The 15,557-nt window shown below is 34.4% G+C and overlaps 1 pseudogene; it reads left to right on the top strand.

The window, feature by feature from the left end:
• Positions 1-1,503: 1,503 nt before the first annotated feature.
• The window catches only part of LOC128241287 (calcium/calmodulin-dependent protein kinase type 1D-like), a 54,563-nt pseudogene continuing 40,509 nt past the window's right edge, over positions 1,504-15,557 (top strand).

The raw sequence follows: 15,557 nt of genomic DNA, 5'->3' as shown, positions 1-15,557 counted from the left end.
TAGAATATTTTTTGTTTTCTATCAAAATTTAAAGTACTTTTAAATAGTATTAGTTTTACTTTCACAAAAGCAATTTAATTCGACGAAAACCGTACGTCCTATTTCTTTCAAATTGTATTGCTGAAGATTAGCGGAATCAGTAAACTCATTATGCAATACACATTTTTCCGGGTTTAAATTTTAAACGGAAATTTAACATGTATTTAACTTTAATGAAATAAAACTCTTTATTTACGAAAATTTCTTTCATGAGATACAAATACTTAAGTTACGTTTTACACTTACTTTAGTCAGGTTATGAACAAAGTATAATACCGGAGTCTTACTGTAGCGACGTTATGTTCAAACAGTAGTCACGTTATGCTCAAACTTAGTCGTGTTATGTTCAAACTGTAGTCACTTTATGCTCAAACTGTAGTCGTGTTATGCTAAAGCTGTAGTCACGGTATGCTCAAACTGTAGTCATGTTATGCTTAAACTGAAGTTATGATATGCTCAAACTGCAGTCACTTTATGCTCAAACTGAAGTCATGTTATGCTAAAACTGTAGTCATGTTATGCCTAAACTGAATTTATGTTATGCTCAAACTTTAGTCACATTATGCTCAAACTGTGGTCACGGTATGCACATACCGTTGTCTCGTCATACGCATACTGTAGTCACGTTTTGTTCAAACTGTTGTCACTTTATGCTGAAACTGTAGTCATGTTATGCTTAAACTGAAGTCATGTTATGCTCAAACTGTAGTCGTGTTATGCTCAAACTGTGGTCACGGTATGCACATACTGTTGTCATAGTCATATACAGCTGTCACGTTATACGCATACTGTTGTCATAGACATATGCAGCTGTCACGTTATACGCATACTGTTGTCATAGACATATACAGCTGTCGCATTATACGCATATTGTTATAATAGATATATACAACTGTCACGTTATACGCATACTGTTGTCATAGACGTATACAGCTGTCTTATTATACGCATACTGTTGTCATAGACATAGGCAGCTGTCATGTTATACGTATACTGTTGTCATAGACATACACAGCTGTCACGTTATACGCATACAGTTGTCATAGACGTATACAGCTGTCTCATTATACGCATACTGTTGTCATAGAAATATGCAGCTGTCATGTTATACGCATAATGTTGTCATAGACATACACAGCTGTCGCATTATACGCATACTGTTACAATACACATATACAACTGTCACGTTATACGCATGATGTTGTCTTAGATGTATACAGCTGTTTCATTATACACATACTGTTGTCACCAACATATACAGTTGTCCCATTATACACATATTGTTGTCATACTGTAATCACGTCATACACATACTGCAGTCACTTATATGCAATCAAGTAACGCTATACACATATTGTAGTCACATGCGCAGTTGAAGAAAAACAACAACAACATTTCTTGTTATTAAAATGTAGCCAAACATTGCTTGTCTTGCAGGCGGGCAGTCAGGAGTTCTTGTTTGAGATGTCACCCAGCGTGGTGACTCCCCTGTCGAGTCTTACAGTGAAGGCGGGCGAGAGCGCCGTGTTTATATGTCGGATATGCGGTCGCCCGTACCCCTATCGTCACATGGACGTTTAACAGCAACATTTCTGTGGTACCGGACCACCGAATAATCACGACGTACAGGGAAGATGGCGTTGTTACTCTGCAGGTATTTGGACGAGCAAACAAGTTTTACAATCAGTTGTGCGATTATCGTGATTAGCTCTTCTGGCCAAATGGTAATGTACGTAGTATGTGCGTCCGTGCGTCCGTGCGTCGGTAAACAATTGCTTGTGAACACGATACAGTCTTCAGTGTTGATTGTATCTCGATGGAACTTGTACAGTATTTAGATATCCATAAGAGCTCGGTTCTTTTTGAAAACCAGATCCGCCCATGCATGCCTAAATTATGGGCCTTGAAAGTATAAAAAAATCACTGCGTCTGTAAACGCGATACAGTCTTCAATTTTGATATACCAGTTTATGGTTCGAGCCAATCACAATCGGTATGAGCGACCCCTGCATCCCCTCCAACTTCGTCGCCATACCAACCGAGTCAGGTAGTTATAGTCCAATGGAGTTTTGTTATATTTAAAAAATATTATATAAATATCACCTGAGGCGTAAGTATTTTATTATACCGAACAAAACGAAGTACATAAAAGGTTTAAACATGTTTTTGATTCATTTAATTAAATTATTGATTTTATTGGATGGTGCACTGTTTGTTGTTTGTGTATCTATACTAAACGTTCGTTCAGTGTGCAAGCAATTTAACATAGTTTTTTTCAGTGTGCAGGCAATTGAACGAAGTATTGTCAGATTGCAGGCAATTGAACAAAATCCTGTCAGTATGCAGGCAACTGAAAAAAAGACCTGTCAGTGTGCAGGTATCTTTACCAAGTGTTGTCAGTGTGCTGTCAATTATCAATTGTGCAGGCAACGGAACATAGTCCTATCGGTGTGCAGGTATAAGAATCAAATTATGTCAGTGTGCAGTTAAATACCTAGTCCTGTCAGTGTGCAGGCAACTGAACAAAATCCTGTCAGTGTGCAGTCAATCACCAAGTCCTGTCAGTGTGCAGGAAACTGTGACAAGTCTTGTCAGTGTGCAGGCACATGTGACAAGTCATGTCAGTGATTATCCAGGCACCATGTTTGACCAGTATGTTTTTCAATATTTTTTGAGAACAAATATCAAGCAATATTGATAACAAAGGTTAAACTCTTTTACTCAGGTGAGCGATTTAGGGCCATCATGTCCCTCTTGTTTATATTTTCACCTTTAATTAAACGATTAAATTAAAAAAAATAATCACAATTATATTTTCATAAAAGGACCATAATATTTTATCATAAAGGCATGAAGCGGTTTGTTTTTGACGCTAATGGTCTTCCATACTTATCTTTAGAACTGACAGAGAACGCTGACGGCAATTTTACAACGTGGAAAACCACATATGAGAATGACTTCACCGAACTCGAGGAGCTGGAAAAGGTATGATAGTTTTGTAACTCTACGTAAAAATTTTGCGTGTAAACATTTTACTACGGGAAGGCATGTCAGTGAAACATACCGTAACATGATTACATGTAAATATTTAACTCTGGGAAGGCATGCCAGTGAAACATTCCGTAACATGATTACATGTAAATATTTAATTCTGGGAAGACATGTCAGTGAAACATTCCGTAACATTACTACATGTGTAGTCCAGTTGAAATTCTGAGAGTTTAAGGGAGACAATTCATGCATATTGATTTTACTTTTTTACCAGTTATTGGTTATTGTTTCCCTTAGACCATGATATGTTATATGGTTGAGTGAATTCTTTGAAATTGGTCAGGTGACTGTAATTATCATTGATGCAAAGATTTTACCCTCATTGTTGAAAATGTTTGAGAAGTTGTGGAAGCTTTTAATTTGATCTTGTCGAGGTAAAGGAAAACTATTATGGTCAGTATTGGTTGCATTTGATCTTTTAACTATTTTATTTGTGTTTGCAATGTTTTGGAAATGTAATAATGCATTTGGTAGATTTGTTAGGCTGAATTATGTATTTTCGTGGTATCAGACTTTTGAGGATTGGTTTCAATATAGCATAATCTGCTAATTGTTCTTTACATTTAATATTGCATTCATGGTTTTGGGTTTTCAGTTATAACCAGCATGAATTGCATTCACCTTAGAGATGTGTGATTGAGAGTGAGGAGTTCAGTCCCTCAGACATGTTTGTTTATTGTATATGTACATTGTATGTCATTGAATGTTATGTCATTTTAACGCCACTAGACAATAACCTGACGTAAGTGTCATATCATATTTAAGTAACGCATATATTTTTTGTTTACTATGTACCTTATGTTTATATTACAAGAACAGTTATATATGTATTGTTATAAGTATTGTTACTCTTTTCTATTTTCAGAACGTTCTCTCTTATATTATATGGAATACGGTTATTGGAATCTACATGTTTATGATAACTGAAACGGTGCAATAAAGACTTAAAAACGAACCCGTGACTTTCTTTCCAATAAGAACCATTTAATAAGCTTGGAAAGTTAAGACTGGTAATATTGGCGCCCAACGTGTGTTGTGCCTTTTAACCCATAACCATTAAATGAATACAGGAGAAATCAGAAATTTAATTTTAAAGAATGGAAAGACAGTGGAAATATTATAATATATGCACCGTATTGAACATCTACATTGATAAAAGTGTATGATTTGGTTTATCAGCCTGATTAACATTTGTAGCAGTAATCGACTGCCATAACCAAGTTGATGAATTTGAACATATAGCCATATGGATTATATTGGATCGTTTGGACTTTCGCTAACACCATATCTGGTCGTTTTGTGGCCAGGCTGTACGTGATGATGTGCCATCGTTCGGGAACCTTCTTTGAAATGCTGGGACGCATTTCAGGCCGCAGGGAGACAGGATGTGTATTGTGTGTATTGTGATCACCAGGAGACGTATTCTTCAATCATCAAGGACAGAAACTTTGTAGCAGTGAACTTCATTTGTGAATTGTGAATTAGGACTTGTATATTTGTGTCTAGTGGCAGTAAAGATCAAGGTTTACAATGTGAGTAAAATAAATATTGCATTATAATCTTTTCAGAAATTGCAGTTATTTCAGTAAATCTCTATTTATTTTTATTATTTTCTGATTTGAAAGTTTTACTTTCACAAGGATAACTGCAGTTTTTGATTGAAAAGAGAATATTGATGTACATTTTTGGTGAGCTATTGTAGTGTGAAACCGAAAGTAAGAGTATTTTCACTTTGCATGTACTTTAATACTAAAAAAGGACATAAACTTACTAAGTAACTAAGTTAATTTTAGCACTGTTTAACATTTAACACTATATTCTGACTATTTTCCGCTACATTGAAACCACTCTGATATTGATTTTAATCAGCTGAGTTTGTTTACATTTGCATTCCAACACATGGTCTACATTTTGCCCTCATTTTGACCTAGTTGTGTATTGAATTATATTTGGCAATATTACCCCAGACATTTGATTTTCAAGCCTCGAGTGTATTTGTCTTGTATTAAGTCGAGTTTTGGTGAGATCATTTGTGAATTTTGGTCATTTGTCATTGAATCAACTAGGGAATAGTTTCTGACATTTGAAGTACTGCTTTTTGACAGCTGTGTTAGCTATTCCGTTTTACCCCCACTTTAGTGACGTTTGCATATTAATTAGTAGAAGTTGACTTTCATTGGTTCTTAAATTAGAAGCTAAAGGTCATGTGACGTGTCAGGTGATTATTTAGTAGTAGAGTAACCTTATTTGGAAAGGTCATGACCCATGAACTTCATTCAACAGGTAATGAATTTACTATGAATAGATTCTGAAATAAATACACATATACAATAGTAGTGATTTGTTTAGATAGACGTACTTGTAGAAAAGAATTAGCATACTTTAGGTTATTTAGATGAATAGGGCTACTTAGTATATATTTTTGACTAAGAAGTATTAGAACCTATTGGGAAAATTATTTAATTGATTCATGCATTGAATCAATTAAACTTAGAATAAATCTGGAAATAGCTGAGAATGATGAAATTGTTGTGAACAATCTCTGTATTCTTAGTTGAGAACAAATGCGATTATATATAATCTGATTAGTTCGCCTATTACATAAAATACAGTTACCAAATTAATTTCTTTACTGAAACTAATTTGACTTAATTTGAACTCTGAATTGTCAGTATTTAAAATAAAACATTGTCATTATTTTAAATAAATTTAACTGGTCATATATTTATTTTACCCCAAACTTGTTTTTGTATTTTGAAATGTTTAATATTTGTATTTAATTAACATAAGGGAACTTATTAATGAATTTGTAACTTAGAGTTGTGTCATTTTATGCAGTTGATGATTGTTTACATGAAGAGTGATCATAACAGATGAATATTGATTATTGATTTTTGGTGACTAATTATTGTGTGTGCAGTGCCTAGCGAAAAGGTACCTTGAATTTAAGCTGTGTATAATGAAAAGAGACACTTGCAATATAAAATATTTTGGATTGCATTGATAGTTTTGCAAATTATTGTTTGTACTTAGACAATTTGCAATTATTCTATTGTGAATTATTGACACTTAGATTTGTTGTGCAATAATACAACATTACCAATGTGTTTCATTTATTAAAGGCTCATACATTAATTGATGTTTTAGATTTTATCTGAATGACCGATGACACATCTTGGTATAAAAATTTAGAGAAACTTTTTATTGCTACAATGTGATTAAGTTTTTGAGTTATTTGATAACTTATTGGTGATAAAGTCTGGTGCATAGATAATGATTGAATAAATAAGCATTGGTTTTAAGAGATGACTTAGGTACAGATGATGTTTTGCATGCTGAATTAATTTCTCAATACGTGTAATTTGGGTGATAATTTTGACTTTGATGAGACAAGTTGTTTTGTCGCAGACATTGTACAATTGTGTATTACCTTTAAGCAATTGATGTGATATACTATATGTGATTGCACAAAGTGATAAGAAATATTGAATAGTAGATTTGTGTTACGCGGGACATAAAATTCTGTGGAATTATATGAATACTAGTGACTAGTGTTCAGAAAGTGCTTATGTAATATGTTTGATTCGAAGATAGTGATTATGAATTGAAGTGAATGGAAAAATGAGAACTTCTAGTCTTTAAGAGAATGACTTGTATGGTAGGATATCAGACATTTTAAAGTGACTTTGAGTTTGTGATTTGATAGTGATATGGTGTTGTGCTGTTGAAAGTGATTGCAATTATGACAGAAGATTCAGAAGATAGTGAATTTTGAGTGGGAATATGAATCTTATCTTTGTCCACGAATTTCAAAATTTATGGGGATAGTGAACAAGATGAAGTGTGCTAGGACACATTTAAATTTGAGGTGGAGATATTGTTGAATAGTAATGAATTTAGTGAAGATGTGGTCAAATTAGGTGTTTTGAAGGCTCTGAAGAGATCTGCACATGATGCTGCAAGAAGGCTTGGAACAGAAGCTACTCTGGGACAGATTTTGAACACAGTTGATTGTAGTTTTGGAAGTGTAGAGTCAAGGGAAGACATTTTAAGACAGTTTTACTCATTAAGTCAAGATACTGATGAAAGTATTAATAGTTACTCAAGGAGGGTTGAGGTATTGTTCACAAAGGCAGTGCAATTATGAGGTCTAAAGTCTTCAGATACAGAAAGTTTACAAAATGTATTGTATGCTGGATTGAGGAGAGAGATAAAATATAGGGTAAGGTATAAGTTTGACACAGTGAAAGTGTATGAAGATTTCATTTTTGAACTTAGAAGAATAGAAAAAGATTTTAAGCGAAGTTGAAGAAGATGCACATAGTAATGAACATGATGCTTATTGTGGAGCTAGTGTGAAGATTGATGGATATGCTGAAATTGAAAGTGATGTTAAAACTGAACTTCAAATATTGCTAGATAGAATTAAAACTTTAGAGAAAGAACAATTAGGGGTAGAACAAAGAAGATGGTACAAGGCAAGCAGAAAGTACAGAAGATATAGGGGTCATTATGATAATAGAAGACAGAATTATAAACCCAGAAGGCCAATCGCAATAAATATTTTTATGCCTACATGTTTTAATTGCAGACAAAAGGGTCACATTGCTAGACTTTGCCCAAACACTAGATACATGAGTCCTCCTACGACACACAGAGATAAAGTGAAGAAAGAGCCAGAGCTAGTTGTGAAGCCAATAAAGTAAAAGTACTTATGAACAAAATAGAACTGAATGCTCTCCTAGACACTGGAGGTTGTGTTAGTATTATGGCCAAAACTTTTCATGACAACAACTTAGCACATACAGAGATTAACCCCCTTGATAGTATATTGAAAATTGAACGTGCGGAATGCAATACCTTACCATATGAAGGCTATGTAGAAGTAGATTTGGAAGTTCAGAAAGGCATACCAGGCTCAGATGTACTTAGATGCATGTTTTTGGTCACCACAGATACTAAGTACTCATCTACAACACCACTTATTATTGGAATAAATATTTTACAAGTTTTACTAAATAATTGTGAACAAACACATGGTGAACAATTTCTTCATAGAGCTGGATTATATGTACCTTGGTTTTTGTCATTTAGGTGTATGGTAGTTAGAGAAAGGGAATTAAAGAGAAACAAAGACAGACTTGTCATTATCAGAAGTGCAGTAGGAGAGAAGATTGTACTAAGGCCAATGAAAGTAAACATATAAATGAATATATAGACAAGGCAGTTAATCATGCAAAAACCACAGCAACTATTCCAGAATCAAATGAGAGTGAACTGCAACCCGCCAAGGTTGACGATGAAGTGTTCAACAAGATTGAAGAAGACAAGTCAGATGTACTTAGGCAGACACATGTTGATGAAGACAATAACCGAACTTTAGATGAAAGAAAGAAGATAGATAGTTTACTTGAAAAGAATAGGGACATTTTTTCAACATCAGACACAGACATTGGAATTGCGACATGATTAAACATCGAATTGACCGTTTACGAGATTGCCAAGCACCTTTCAAACAACCACATCGCAGAATACCACCTCAAATGATAGAATGCAACCTGAAACTATTTCCCGAGAAATGCTTTTTCATACAACAAAAAGTTCATTTTCTTGGACATGTAGTTAGTGGGGAAGGAGTGGAGACCGATCCAGGAAAGATAGAGAAGGTGAATAACTGGCCGACTCCAAAGAACAGTGATGAACTGAGGTAGGTATCGAGAGAGAGATGAGAAGGAGAAGACGCTTGATGACGAAGCAGTTAAGGCCATATGCAATAGCACACATGAGACACCACTGATTCAGACAATACCAAATATGAATATCAACCTAGTAGAGACATTAGAAGAGGCAGGACAGACGTTAGCTCAGAAGGAGTTGAGAGAACTGAGAAGAAGTCAGAGACAGGAACAGATGATAGAGAAGTGGAGAAGAGCTGTGATAGATGAAAGGTTACCCAGGCAGATACATAGTTGGGATGATATAGTGATGAGGAGGCATTTTAAGAATTTGATGATGAAGAGGGGGCTTATGTATAAATACATAGGAGAAGGAGACAAATGTTATGACCAATTGATAGTACCTCCATGTTATAGGGAAGAAGTCTTAAAAGGAGTACATACAGATGTAGTACATCCTGGAAAGGATAGGACCATGTCACTACTGAAAGAAAGGTTTTATTGGCCAGGAATACAGCAAGATGTGGAAAACTGTATTAAGAATTGCCAAAGGTGTCTCAAACACTGGAACCATCCAAAGGCAACATTTCAAACATCTTAGTCATTTCAGACCATTACACTAAATTCAAGCAAGCAATTCCAACAAAGAACCAGACAGCTAAAACCACGGCAGAAGCTCTTTTCAACAACTTTATAGTTCATTACGGTATACCATCCACCTTACATTCCGACCAAGGCGCAAGTTTTGAGTCTGAGACAATGCAGGAACTGTGTAGATTGACAAACATGAAGAAGTCAAGGACAACACCTTACCACCCGATGGGAAATGGTCAGACAGAGAGAATGAATAGGACCCTCCTAGACATATTAGGGACATTAGAGCCTAAACAGAAACAGGACTGGAAGCGGTACATTGCGCCATAAGTGTTTGCCTACAATTGCATCCCTCACAAGACAACAAAGATATCACCTTACGAGTTGATGTTCGGACGAAGACCGAGATTATCTATTGACGCAGTTTATGACATAGAGCGAGATAGCATCAAGAACCCAGCAACTAGGGAATATATAGAAGACCTTAGGGAAAGGATGAAGGGAACTAACGAAGTAGTTCAGGAATACACACAGAAGTCGAAAGCAAAGCAGAGTACAGGATACGACAAAAAGGTAAAGGCGGTTAGGATAGAGATAGGAGACACAGTATTAGTAAAGAAACTAGCATTTGATGGGAAGCATAACATCGATGACAAATTTGAAGAAGAGATGTACGAGGTCGCGGATCAGCCTAGAAGTGAGATACCAGTGTTCAAGACCAGAGGTAGAAGATCAGGATTATTGAAGACAATTCACAGGAATCATTTGTACCCGGTTAATTGCCAGGGAGACGACAATGAGGAAGTGGTGCAAGATGATGAGGAAAAGAAAGTGAAAGAAGAACAGGGGAAACAGTCATCTAACGAAAGTAGAACTGAGATACATAAGGAAGAAGATAATGTATATGAGAAAAATAGAGACGACGTCAAAGATGAAACAGAAAGTGAAATTGAAGAGGGATATGAGTGTGTAGACATGACACACCGAAGTGGGGACGACTACAATCCCAGAGGAGTAAGTGAAGTTAAAACAGGTACCGGTACAAGAGGAAAAGAAATAGAGGATAGAAGAGATAGAGATGATATTGTTGACCAACATATAGAGCATAGAGCTGAGCAAAGAGATGATGTTGGTAATGAAATGGAACAACCCTCTCAGACGAATGAGGATACAAGACCAAAGGTAGTTGAAGATAACACAACAGGAACTACAGTTGGAGACAGGAACACTGAGGACACTAGCAGGAGAACATACCGTTCAGATGAAGAGAGAGAAGAAACTGATGATATCACTAGAAGAAAAGATGTGATAGAACAGGTAGAAGTAGACAGAAATGCTACAAGAGACACTTGAGATCAATGTCAAGAAGGTCAGATAGATGAAGTTGATGAGAGAGAAGAAATTGCAGAGGAGCCAGTAATAAGAAGATCAGAGAGACAGAGAAGACCACCAGATAGGTACAGAGGTTACCAGATAAACCAGATGGTTCAGAGACAACCTGATTTAAGGATTGAAGCTCTTGAAATTCTAGCACAGTCAGGAGTTTTGAGAAACTTGGATTTGATTGTGGCACAGAACGTGATAGAGTCTCTGATGAAGAAGACTAAAATGAGATTAATAGAGCTATTGAACCAATTTTATGTTTTATTGATACATGTTTTTATCAAAATTTTGGTTAATTCATGAGTGAAACAAACTGTTGACATGCAGATTAGATTGCGTTGAAGCAATATTGAAGGAGGGGAGATGTAAGACTAACATTTTAATGGTTGGGTTAAATTGATCAGCTATGGGGATGTATTTTTGGTAAAAATGAAATACTGGTTGATTGCTGGTAGATTTGAACTTTTTGTAATTTAAATAAGTACGTTTATATGGTTGATTAAGTATTTTAGACCACTAAAGTACTCTAGTAAATACTTATGGACAGCTTGTGTTGTAGTGTTATTGCTAAAGTAGTAGTGATTGTTAGACAGAATGACGAGCCTAGAGTGAATGACGGGACGTCATTTTTCGGAGAAGGGAAGTATGTAGCCCAGTTGAAATTCTGAGAGTTTAAAGGAGACCATTCATGCATATTGATTTTACCTTTTTACCAGTTATTGGTTACTGTTTCTCTTATACCATGATATGTTATATGGTTAAGTGAATTCTTTGAAATTGGTCAGGTGACTTTGATTATCATTGTTGCAATGATTTTCCCTCCATTGTTGAAAACGTTTGAGAAGTTGTGGAAGCTTTTAATTTGATCTGGTCGAGGTAAAGGAAAACTATTATGGTCAGTATTGGTTGCATTTGATCTTTTAACTATTCTATTTGTGTTTGCAATGTGTTGGAAATGTAATAATGCATTTGGTAGATTTGTTAGGCTGAATTATGTATTTTCGTGGTATCAGACTTTTGAGGATTGGTTTCAATATAGCATAATCTGCTAATTGTTCTTTACATTTAATATTGCATTCATGGTTTTGGGTTTTCAGTTATAACCAGCATGAATTGCATTCACCTTAGAGATGTGTGATTGAGAGTGAGGAGTTCAGTCCCTCAGACATGTTTGTTTATTGTATATGTACATTGTATGTCATTGTATGTTATGTCATTTTAACGCCACTAGACAATAACCTGACGTATGTGTAATATCATATTTAAGTAACGCATATATTCTTTGTTTACTATGTCCTTATGTTTATATTACAAGAACAGTTATATATGTATTGTAATAAGTAGTGTTACTTCTTTCTTATATTATATGGAATACGGTTATTGGAATCTACATGTTTATGATAACTGAAACGGTGCAATAAAGACTTAAAAACGAACCCGTGACTTTCTTTCCAATAAGAACCATTTAATAAGCTTGGAAAGTTAAGACTGGTAATATTGGCGCCCAACGTGTGTTGTGCCTTTTAGTCCATAAACATTAAATGAATACAGGAGAAATCAGAAATTTAATTTTAAAGAATGGAAAGACAGTGGAAATATTATAATATATGCACCGTATTGAACATCTACATTGATAAAAGTGTATGATTTGGTTTATCAGCCTGATTAACATTTGTAGCAGTAATCGACTGCCATAACCAAGTTGATGAATTTGAACATATAGCCATATGGATTATATTGGATCGTTTGGACTTTCGCTAACACCATATCTGGTCGTTTTGTGGCCAGGCTGTACGTGATGATGTGCCATCGTTCGGGAACCTTCTTTGAAATGCTGGGACGCATTTCAGGCCGCAGGGAGACAGGATGTGTATTGTGTGTATTGTGATCACCAGGAGACGTATTCTTCAATCATCAAGGACAGAAACTTTGTAGCAGTGAACTTCATTTGTGAATTGTGAATTAGGACTTATATATTTGTGTCTAGTGGCAGTAAAGATCAATATTACGTGAGTAAAATAAATATTGCATTATAATCTTTTCAGAAATTGCAGTTATTTCAGTAAATCTCTATTTATTTTTATTATTTTCTGATTTGAAAGTTTTACTTTCACAAGGATAACTGCAGTTTTTGATTGAAAAGAGAATATTGATGTACATTTTTGGTGAGCTATTGTAGTGTGAAACCGAAAGTAAGAGTATTTTCACTTTGCATGTACTTTAATACTAAAAAAGGACATAAACTTACTAAGTAACTAAGTTAATTTTAGCACTGTTTAACATTTAACACTATATTCTGACTATTTTCCGCTACATTGAAACCACTCTGATATTGATTTTAATCAGCTGAGTTTGTTTACATTTGCATTCCAACACATGGTCTACATTTTGCCCTCATATTGACCTAGTTGTGTATTGAATTATATTTGGCAATATTACCCCAGACATTTGATTTTCAAGCCTCAATTGTATTTGTCTTGTATTTAGTCGAGTTTTGGTGAGATCATTTGTGAATTTTGGTCATTTGTCATTGAATAAACTAGGGAATAGTTTCTGACATTTGAAGTACTGCTTTTTGACAGCTGTGTTAGCTATTCCGTTTTACCCCCACTTTAGTGACGTTTGCATATTAATTAGTAGAAGTTGACTTTCATTGGTTCTTAAATTAGAAGCTAAAGGTCATGTGACGTGTCAGGTGATTATTTAGTAGTAGAGTAACCTTATTTGGAAAGGTCATGACCCATGAACTTCATTCAACAGGTAATGAATTTACTATGAATAGATTCTGAAATAAATACACATATACAATAGTAGTGATTTGTTTAGATAGACGTACTTGTAGAAAAGAATTAGCATACTTTAGGTTATTTAGATGAATAGGGCTACTTAGTATATATTTTTGACTAAGAAGTATTAGAACCTATTGGGAAAATTATTTAATTGATTCATGCATTGAATCAATTAAACTTAGAATAAATCTGGAAATAGCTGAGAATGATGAAATTGTTGTGAACAATCTCTGTATTCTTAGTTGAGAACAAATGCGATTATATATAATCTGATTAGTTCGCCTATTACATAAAATACAGTTACCAAATTAATTTCTTTACTGAAACTAATTTGACTTAATTTGAACTTTGAATTGTCAGTATTTAAAATAAAACATTGTCATTATTTTAAATAAATTTAACTGGTCATATATTTATTTTACCCCACACTTGTTTTTGTATTTTGAAATGTTTAATATTTGTATTTAATTAACATAAGGGAACTTATTAATGAATTTGTAACTTAAAGTTGTGTCATTTTATGCAGTTGATGATTGTTTACATAAAGAGTGATCATAACAGATGAATATTGATTATTGATTTTTGGTGACTAATTATTGTGTGTGCAGTGCCTAGTGAAAAGGTACCTTGACTTTAAGCTGTGTATAATGAAAAGAGACACTTGCAATATAAAATATTTTGGATTGCATTGATAGTTTTGCAAATTATTGTTTGTACTTAGACAATTTGCAATTATTCTATTGTGAATTATTGACACTTAGATTTGTTGTGCAATAATACAACATTACCAATGTGTTTCATTTATTAAAGGCTCATACATTAATTGATGTTTTAGATTTTATCTGAATGACCGATGACACATCTTGGTATAAAAATTTAGAGAAACTTTTTATTGCTACAATGTGATTAAGATTTTGAGTTATTTGATAACTTATTGGTGATAAAGTCTGGTGCATAGATAATGATTGAATGAATAAGCATTGGTTTTAAGAGATGACTTAGGTACAGATGATGTTTTGCATGCTGAATTAATTTCTCAATACGTGTAATTTGGGTGATAATTTTGACTTTGATGAGACAAGTTGTTTTGTCGCAGACATTGTACAATTGTGTATTACCTTTAAGCAATTGATGTGATATACTATATGTGATTGCACAAAGTGATAAGAAATATTGAATAGTAGATTTGTGTTACGCGGGACATAAAATTCTGTGGAATTATATGAATACTAGTGACTAGTGTTCAGAAAGTGCTTATGTAATATGTTTGATTCGAAGATAGTGATTATGAATTGAAGTGAATGGAAAAATGAGAACTTCTAGTCTTTAAGAGAATGACTTGTATGGTAGGATATCAGACATTTTAAAGTGACTTTGAGTTTGTGATTTGATAGTGATATGGTGTTGTGCTGTTGAAAGTGATTGCAATTATGACAGAAGATTCAGAAGATAGTGAATTTTGAGTGGGAATATGAATCTTATCTTTGTCCACGAATTTCAAAATTTATGGGGATAGTGAACAAGATGAAGTGTGCTAGGACACATTTAAATTTGAGGTGGAGATATTGTTGAATAGTAATGAATTTAGTGAAGATGTGGTCAAATTAGGTGTTTTGAAGGCTCTGAAGAGATCTGCACATGATGCTGCAAGAAGGCTTGGAACAGAAGCTACTCTGGGACAGATTTTGAACACAGTTGATTGTAGTTTTGGAAGTGTAGAGTCAAGGGAAGACATTTTAAGACAGTTTTACTCATTAAGTCAAGATACTGATGAAAGTATTAATAGTTACTCAAGGAGGGTTGAGGTATTGTTCACAAAGGCAGTGCAATTATGAGGTCTAAAGTCTTCAGATACAGAAAGTTTACAAAATGTATTGTATGCTGGATTGAGGAGAGGGATAAAATATAGGGTAAGGCATAAGTTTGACACAGTGAAAGTGTATGCAAATTTCATTTTTGAACTTAGAAGAATAGAAAAAGATTTTAAGCGAAGTTGAAGAAGATGCACATAGTAATGAACATGATG

This window comes from Mya arenaria, chromosome 7 (genome assembly GCF_026914265.1).
Source record: "Mya arenaria isolate MELC-2E11 chromosome 7, ASM2691426v1".
Lineage (NCBI taxonomy): Eukaryota > Metazoa > Mollusca > Bivalvia > Myida > Myidae > Mya > Mya arenaria.
This window is presented reverse-complemented; position numbering and strand designations above follow the sequence as displayed.